This window comes from Photinus pyralis, unplaced genomic scaffold (genome assembly GCF_008802855.1).
Source record: "Photinus pyralis isolate 1611_PpyrPB1 unplaced genomic scaffold, Ppyr1.3 Ppyr1.4_LG1, whole genome shotgun sequence".
NCBI lineage: Eukaryota > Metazoa > Arthropoda > Insecta > Coleoptera > Lampyridae > Photinus > Photinus pyralis.
The window spans coordinates 6,493,476-6,500,663 of record NW_022170249.1 but is presented as its reverse complement, the minus strand read 5'-3'; positions in this window follow the sequence as shown (position 1 = coordinate 6,500,663).

Sequence of the window (7,188 nt, the reverse complement as noted above, 5' to 3'; positions counted from 1 at the left end):
TCGCCATCAATAAGAGCTTGTCGAAGGCTACCACATTCCCTTTGTCGGTACCCACTTCCGACGCCCCGTTAACCCGCAATTCGCATTTTGGTAGATTTCGTTAAACACCCGCCAGAAAACAGTACGAGTACACAATTTTTGGGTACCTGTCATAGCTCGAGCTTCCATTTGTGACACGAGAAAGAGAGATTAAAGTTCTTTTGGGCGCCCAAAGTCGACCACTCCTCAAAGACGCGCGCCTTGGAAAGGAGGTTAATTTCGCCCCTAGGGGAAAAAAACAAAATTCCGCCACGCAAGAGTTGTGCCCGGTGATGAGCCCAGATGTCGCCGACCCCACATTATGTAGACCAGTCCCTAAAGCTGTTAATTATATGGCCCCGGTAGGTACAGTCTCTGGTTTCTACAAGCATTGCATTCTTCTACGGGCCCGCATTTGCTGCCAGCCAGCCAGCCAACCGGCCGGTCAAAGTGAGATTAAAAGCTAGCTACCTTTTTACAAATAAATTTGTAAACAATTTTGATTGTTTCGAAAAGCTCCAGTGTAGATGGAAAAATGATCATTTTCACAAAATCAGAAAATCATGAAGTAAAGTTAATTTTATGAACTGCGAAATTTCGGTTTTTTTCGAATATCTTCGAACTGATCGGCATTTCCCGATTTTTAAAACGACTCTATCTCTTATGGTTTCCGATTTCCCAATGCTTTTCATTCTTATCCTGGACACACTGTACACTTTATTCGTGTATACCAGCTGTTCAAGATAAAAATCAACAGCACGAGGATTTTGAATTCCGTAAACGTTACAAAAGCCGTATTCTATCGCAATTTGTAATTTTGCGAACGTTATCTTGAAGAATTATAAAAGTTGCAATGAGAAAGTTTTTTTTATCTCTTAGTTTCGCTTGAAGCAACTTAACAAAAATATCGACATCACGATATTTCGTATTCTTTCGAATATTTCGGGAGGCAGGCATAATTACCTAATTGTCAAACGGCATTTTATTGACTCCCTCGTTGACTCCTTAACTCTAAAACTTTTTGTCATTATACTTACCGGGTTTGTAACTTTTACGGAATTTTATAATAAAGTCAAGGACACCAGAATTCCAAATGTAAAAAGAATTCCAAAATTCGATCAGACTTCCAAAATAATTCCAAAAAACTCACGAGCGCTTTTTCCGCTCACCAAGCACTTTCTTCGAGCACTTTTAGCGAGTGCTCGGAGCTCGCAAACGGTTTCGCTTTGCAAAACAGCTCGATGCTCGCGAGCATTTTTGAGACAATTAGAGTGCTCATCGCTCGAGTGGTTTTTGAGACGGCTCGATCCAGCTCTGGCGGTGTGAATAAATCAACAGCTATCCTTCAAGTGCAAAGACTAAAACTTACAAACCACAAAAATTTAAAAGTGGCACTTGGTGTGTGGCGACATATGTAGTTATTTCTTTCTCTCTCACACTTGTTCGCTTCCTTCTTTTTGCCGCGGCGTATTACAGAAATAAGTCGATGAGTAAGTATATTATACTTAAAGCGTATCGTGACGTATGAGATGAATTTAGTCCCGTGTAAAACATACAGTCACACCGATAAGAAGTAGGCACTAGGGCAGGGGTCGGCAACCTATTGAAACGGAAGAGCCAAAACTTACAATTTACGAAATTTCCCTGTTTTTCAAGAGCCACAAAAAATGTTTGATTCAATATTATAGTATTTGACTATATACAGGGTCCTGCAACAGTGCGTCGGTTTTTCCTACATAGCTGATACCTGCTAAAAAATATTGGTGGTTGCGGATCTACAGAAATTGTTTTTGAATGTACAGGTGCCCCATTTTTACGATGTCAATAAATATCTGATCTTTATAAATAAACTTGTTTCAATGCCATTTGTTCAAAGTGCTATAACTATTCTTTTTCAAATGGAATTACCACTATTTCATTTCGATATTCGATTGTCTTTTGTGTTCTCTTCAACGTTTATAAGGGGTGCCCTGTGCTTAAACCTCACAGTTTTTATATTATTCAATATTTTTCAAAAAAGTGCCCACTCATTAATTAATTACGTGTTTATACATCGGAGTAGGCTGCTATAATAAAAAAAACAAAAGAATACCAGAAAGTAAACAAGTGCCACAAATTAGATAATTATTTGTTGCAAGTGTACTTTTGATTTCGTAAACAAATAAGATTAATTAAAAAGGCGAATTTCGAACAAATGAACTAATTTCTTTAGAAAAATACGGAGAGCCGCAACTTTATATCAAAAGAATCGCATGCGGCTCGCGAGTCGCAGGTTGCCGACCCCTGCACTAGGGTCCTCTGTGAAAAAAAGTTCCAAATAAACAGTGGACGCCGAGGTGGACGCCTTGGATCTCAATGGAACCTGCTGCCTATTAACTTCGATAAATTGCGACGTTCTCCACGAAGGCCAACGAACAGCTCGAGTTCCCTTCTCATCTCTTAGTTATTCTCAATCGTATGCCTCGAATCTACGGTCTATGATCTGAAAGGATTTATGCCTCTAAAATCAATTCAATCAGCTTCGGCAGATGCGCCGCCTCCCCTGGCTATCATACAAACTTTTGAGAGTTTTTTGGCTTTTTTTTACAATGTTAAAAATGTTAAAATTATTTTTGTGAAGCATTTAAATATTGATGGCGTCAATTGACTCAAGACAAGTACACAGATTCGGATTCACCGGCTGCGTCGCTTCACCTTGATAAGTACCTTACAAACTGCTCAATATATCTTTGGTCTTCTTTTCAATGATAAGAAATGAACGAAATTGCTCTTTAAATGTGTATATTGGTCAATTTCAAAAAAGCATCAACGATTATAATTCGATATTTCCATTCAAATGCGCCATTCCGCAGAGCGTCCCGTGACGAATGAGATGAATTTAGTCCCGTGCAAAACATACAGTCATACCAGGCGAAATACTCACTTTAAAAATGTTTAATTAATCCCAGGTAATTATATAACAGTCAAGTAAACCACAACGTCAACTATAGCTTTTAAAAAGACTTAGAAGCCCAAATGAATTCCAAAATAATTCCATGAATTCCAAAAGAGTTCCATGAAGTCCAAGAAATTGGACATCAGAATTCCACAGTGAACTCGATTAATTCGGACTTGTTTGAATTAATTCATTATTATTCCTTTTATTGCAGCTCACAGCATTTCCTCTTGATCGGAGGCTCCTGATATCTTGTATAATTATTAATTGTATTTGCCTCTTCAGGAACATTGTTACAACTACTTTTGTGTTTTTGCATGCCGCTAACCATAGCTCGCAATGTTTTACCGCATGCTTTGAATACTGCCTTTTTATTGGTTAAATTTGGTTTATTGCACATCGATTTAAAATAGTTACAACAGCTGAATTTTTGCGGAGCAGTAATCCAAGAGGTTGAAAGGGGCGGAAAGTGATATTTTGCGATTTATGACAAAACCTTCATTTTAGGTGGAAATGTTCGAAGTAAAAGTAGGGAATAAAAAAATAATAAACAACTTTTGTATCTACATTTATTTCACATAACCTCAAATATTCCGAGAAAAATCGAAAAAAACTGTTGTTTTTCTGTTCTCTATTTTTATTTTTGAGAAAAAAAAGTTGCAGGAGTTTGAAATTTGTAGGTAAGTACATAGCTTTTTTTATGACATCTTAATATTCAAAAATAAAAAATATCCTTCCGATAGCAAAATTTCAAAAATCACCAAAAACTCAAAAAACCGTTTTTCGATGTTTCGGTTTTTGATTCGCCGACTCCAACGCATGCACACGATGCAGTTTATTGTGTTTTAAACGATGCACGATTGTCAGATGTTTATTGTTACTCGTTTTCGATCGGCATAATGCCATCTGAGATTTAAATTTGGAGTAGATAATGCAATTTGTTCCCATTGGAAAAAGTTTGAATTAAGTCTTCGACTGGTGTTGGAGAGATGGTTCAATGTTTGGTTGTCCCATTGTACGTGCCTAAAATATACCTAATACTATTGCAACTGATAATTCGTTCCAAAATGTTTCCTTATCAATTGATATTTTTAGGGGAATTTTTTTTCTCTTATGTGATAGTTTTGTCCGTCTTTTCCTCGTCTAACTCGAGAACGAAAAGAGACAGCGATGTTAAACCTTCGCCACTAGATTTTTACGAGTTGAAGGATCAGTGGTTTTGAATATGAGTCGGATTAAAAGTCTAGTTCCCGAATCCCGAATGCGATCGTTCTTGAAAACAAATTCGTAACAAGATTTTGATTGCCACTACGGAGGGTCCCTGATTAAAATTTAAAGTTTCATTATATGATGGACAGACGGTCCTTAGGCTTCTAGCAAAAAAATCCAACAGTCTGAGGCAGTGAAGTTCGTAGATATAATTCTAGATTAAAACCTGTTTATGCAAATGTCTGTATTTTTGTAAATCCATTTTTACCTACATGTGATATATTGCCTAATATTCATTCGATAGGGGAGCCTTAACAAGATCAATCCACATTCAACTTGTTTCCCAAAGGAAAGGAGTTACGTAAACTAGCCCTAGAATAGACACGTTAATTTATATTTACAAACTTAATTCCGGGTGATGTAATTAACTAAATGCAACGTGTATTGAGCACGTGCAAATCGTTAATGGAAACAAAATATTAATAGAATGCTGGCATAAACGCAAACAATAAAACGAATGGTAGCTCGGTGTTCATAATTAATTATTTTACGTAAATACGTTGGTGGTGTTTCAACAGCAACAATAAAGTTTATAGGCTCAATGAACGAATGCATCGCATCACTGTCGCATTAGCTTAGTCCATTACCATCACTATTAAAATGAAAATCTGGACATGTGATTGACAGCAGATAAAGACAAACAACCAGATGATTCTCCCAGCATACAATGTTATTTGAGATATTAGGGTAAAAACCAATCAATACACGTCCCCTGAACATTCAAATTCCTTTAAAAAGTACGAGGTGTTATGGCAAGCTGACCCTCGATAACGCTTCTGTGATTAAATACATACACCATTGATCATTTAAATGGTATTGACAATCTACAGGGTTTTGTCTTTTCAGGGAACATGTTCCATTTTCTACATCTCAAATTTTTTTCGGTGCGCCACTGGTAGATTGTGAAACAAGCATTTCATTTTGTAATTTATTTAAAGGCTGTTTGGTCTCTTGTAATTTTTTCGTATCTGTGACCGTTATCGAAAAAAAAATAAATCAAACTTCCCTAGTTAACTAATTAAATGTATAATTTTTAAAACGGTCCAGTAGTTGTAGTATCTCTTGTTTGTATATGTTTATAAATTAAAGGTTCAAATATTGTAAAGTGGACGGTAGAACAATAGTATCAGCTGTAGATCGATAACTTTAGTCATAAAATAAGCCAAACAATTATCCCCTTTCGTAGTTCCATCATATTTAGGAGCACTCTGTTGATCTCCTGTTAAAAAAGCCTGGAAGTCGATCTCTTTCATTACAGACCTCCTCAGAACCGAACGTCACATTAGATCCAATGGATGCCGCCCGTCCTGCTTTTATTCGAGGTGTCTACATCCAAAATTTCATTTAAATATTAATAAATACAAAAAACGAATTGCGCATGCGCAAAATACTGCATTCATTTTACTTTTATTGGAGCTGCCTATATACAAAATTTCATGCAATTCGGTTCATAACTAATAGAGATGTCAAAGGGGCCTTCCTTATTTTTTGGCCTACATTGTCAATTCACGAACTCCGATCTGCAAATTTGCTAAAGAATCCACTTGGAAAATTTCATTGTAATCGGCGCATCCATTCTCTTTTAAATCGAGGGACCATCGAGAGGGAGAACGAGCGATAACCGCCTCTAAAAGCTATCCGTAAACAGTTCCGTAACTATGAGGTGGTGCACCATCTTGTTGAAACATTCTATTATTATCTCTACTAGGGGAAGATCATCCAGAAAATCCTCAACGACGAGCCGGTTTATTATATGGTACTTGTGCGAGTAGAGTTTCCCTTGGAAGATATAAATCAATACACGATTCTGAAAGAGTGCACACCGCACACTAAACCCAAATCGTCCCTGTGTAGAAATATCGACGGTTCGATGAGGTTTGGCATCCGATGACTATCGCTCGTTGTGCCTGTTAAAAATTCTGGTCTGAATTTGTGTTTTTCAATATAGTCAAAGCCCTCCTCCTAGATATTCCGGGCTCAGCTTCGATTTGGCGACTTGATATAGTGGAATGTGCAATAGTGGTGCAATTATAAAATATGGTCCTTTTCAAGTGTCACCCTGTATGTACATAAACATGTACAATACGTCACGGAACGTACTCAAATACTAAATTCCTTGGAGGATTTATTTTAAATGAAATACCACCGAATTTGTTTGAATGGCGATAAACTTTATGAGAATTCCCAAGAGAAGAGTCCCACATAGCTATTTACTTGTGCATCGTCTTCGGTGTTCGCCATATTATTAAAAAAAAATACATTGCGGTTTTCTAACGTCACAGGCAATAACACGCTTGACCGGAGCATAGAATTCGATCTTGAACTATTTTGGCAATTTAATCTGTTGTGACCGAACGTAATTGCCAATTCTATTACACAACGTGGAATGTAACGATCTTAAATTTGCACAAATATCAAATCAGACAGCGAAACGTAGGAATATGCCACTCAACTTCAACCTTTGTTAATTAACGCAACTCGTAGTTCCATTAGAATGAATAAAACTATAAATTAATTACGTGCGCGAAATTGGCATGTAAACATAAAGCGTTATCCCTCGAAAAAGGATAATGACCACATCGGGGTTGTGTATTGCACTCAGCAGTCGACTAGACGTTTCAAAGGCCAGTGACCGTTAGGAAGACGAACGAGTGAAAATTTTAATTTCAAAAAGAAACACGCCTGAGATAACAGGTTAACGTAATTTATCCAACAACTTGTTATTAAGATTCGCGGGGAAATGTACTACAATAGGGAATTTAGTATAACTGTACAAATAGTGGCACGAAACTTTTTCATTATAGGAACATCCTCAGTAATAATATTACAGTATGATTAAAATACACCCATCCTGCCATGGATGAGATACTGTTAATTTTATTAAAATTAAATTGCTATGTTCAATAAATTACACACCTACGTTCGAATAATTATGACGTCAGAATTTAAAGAATAGTCTATTAGTA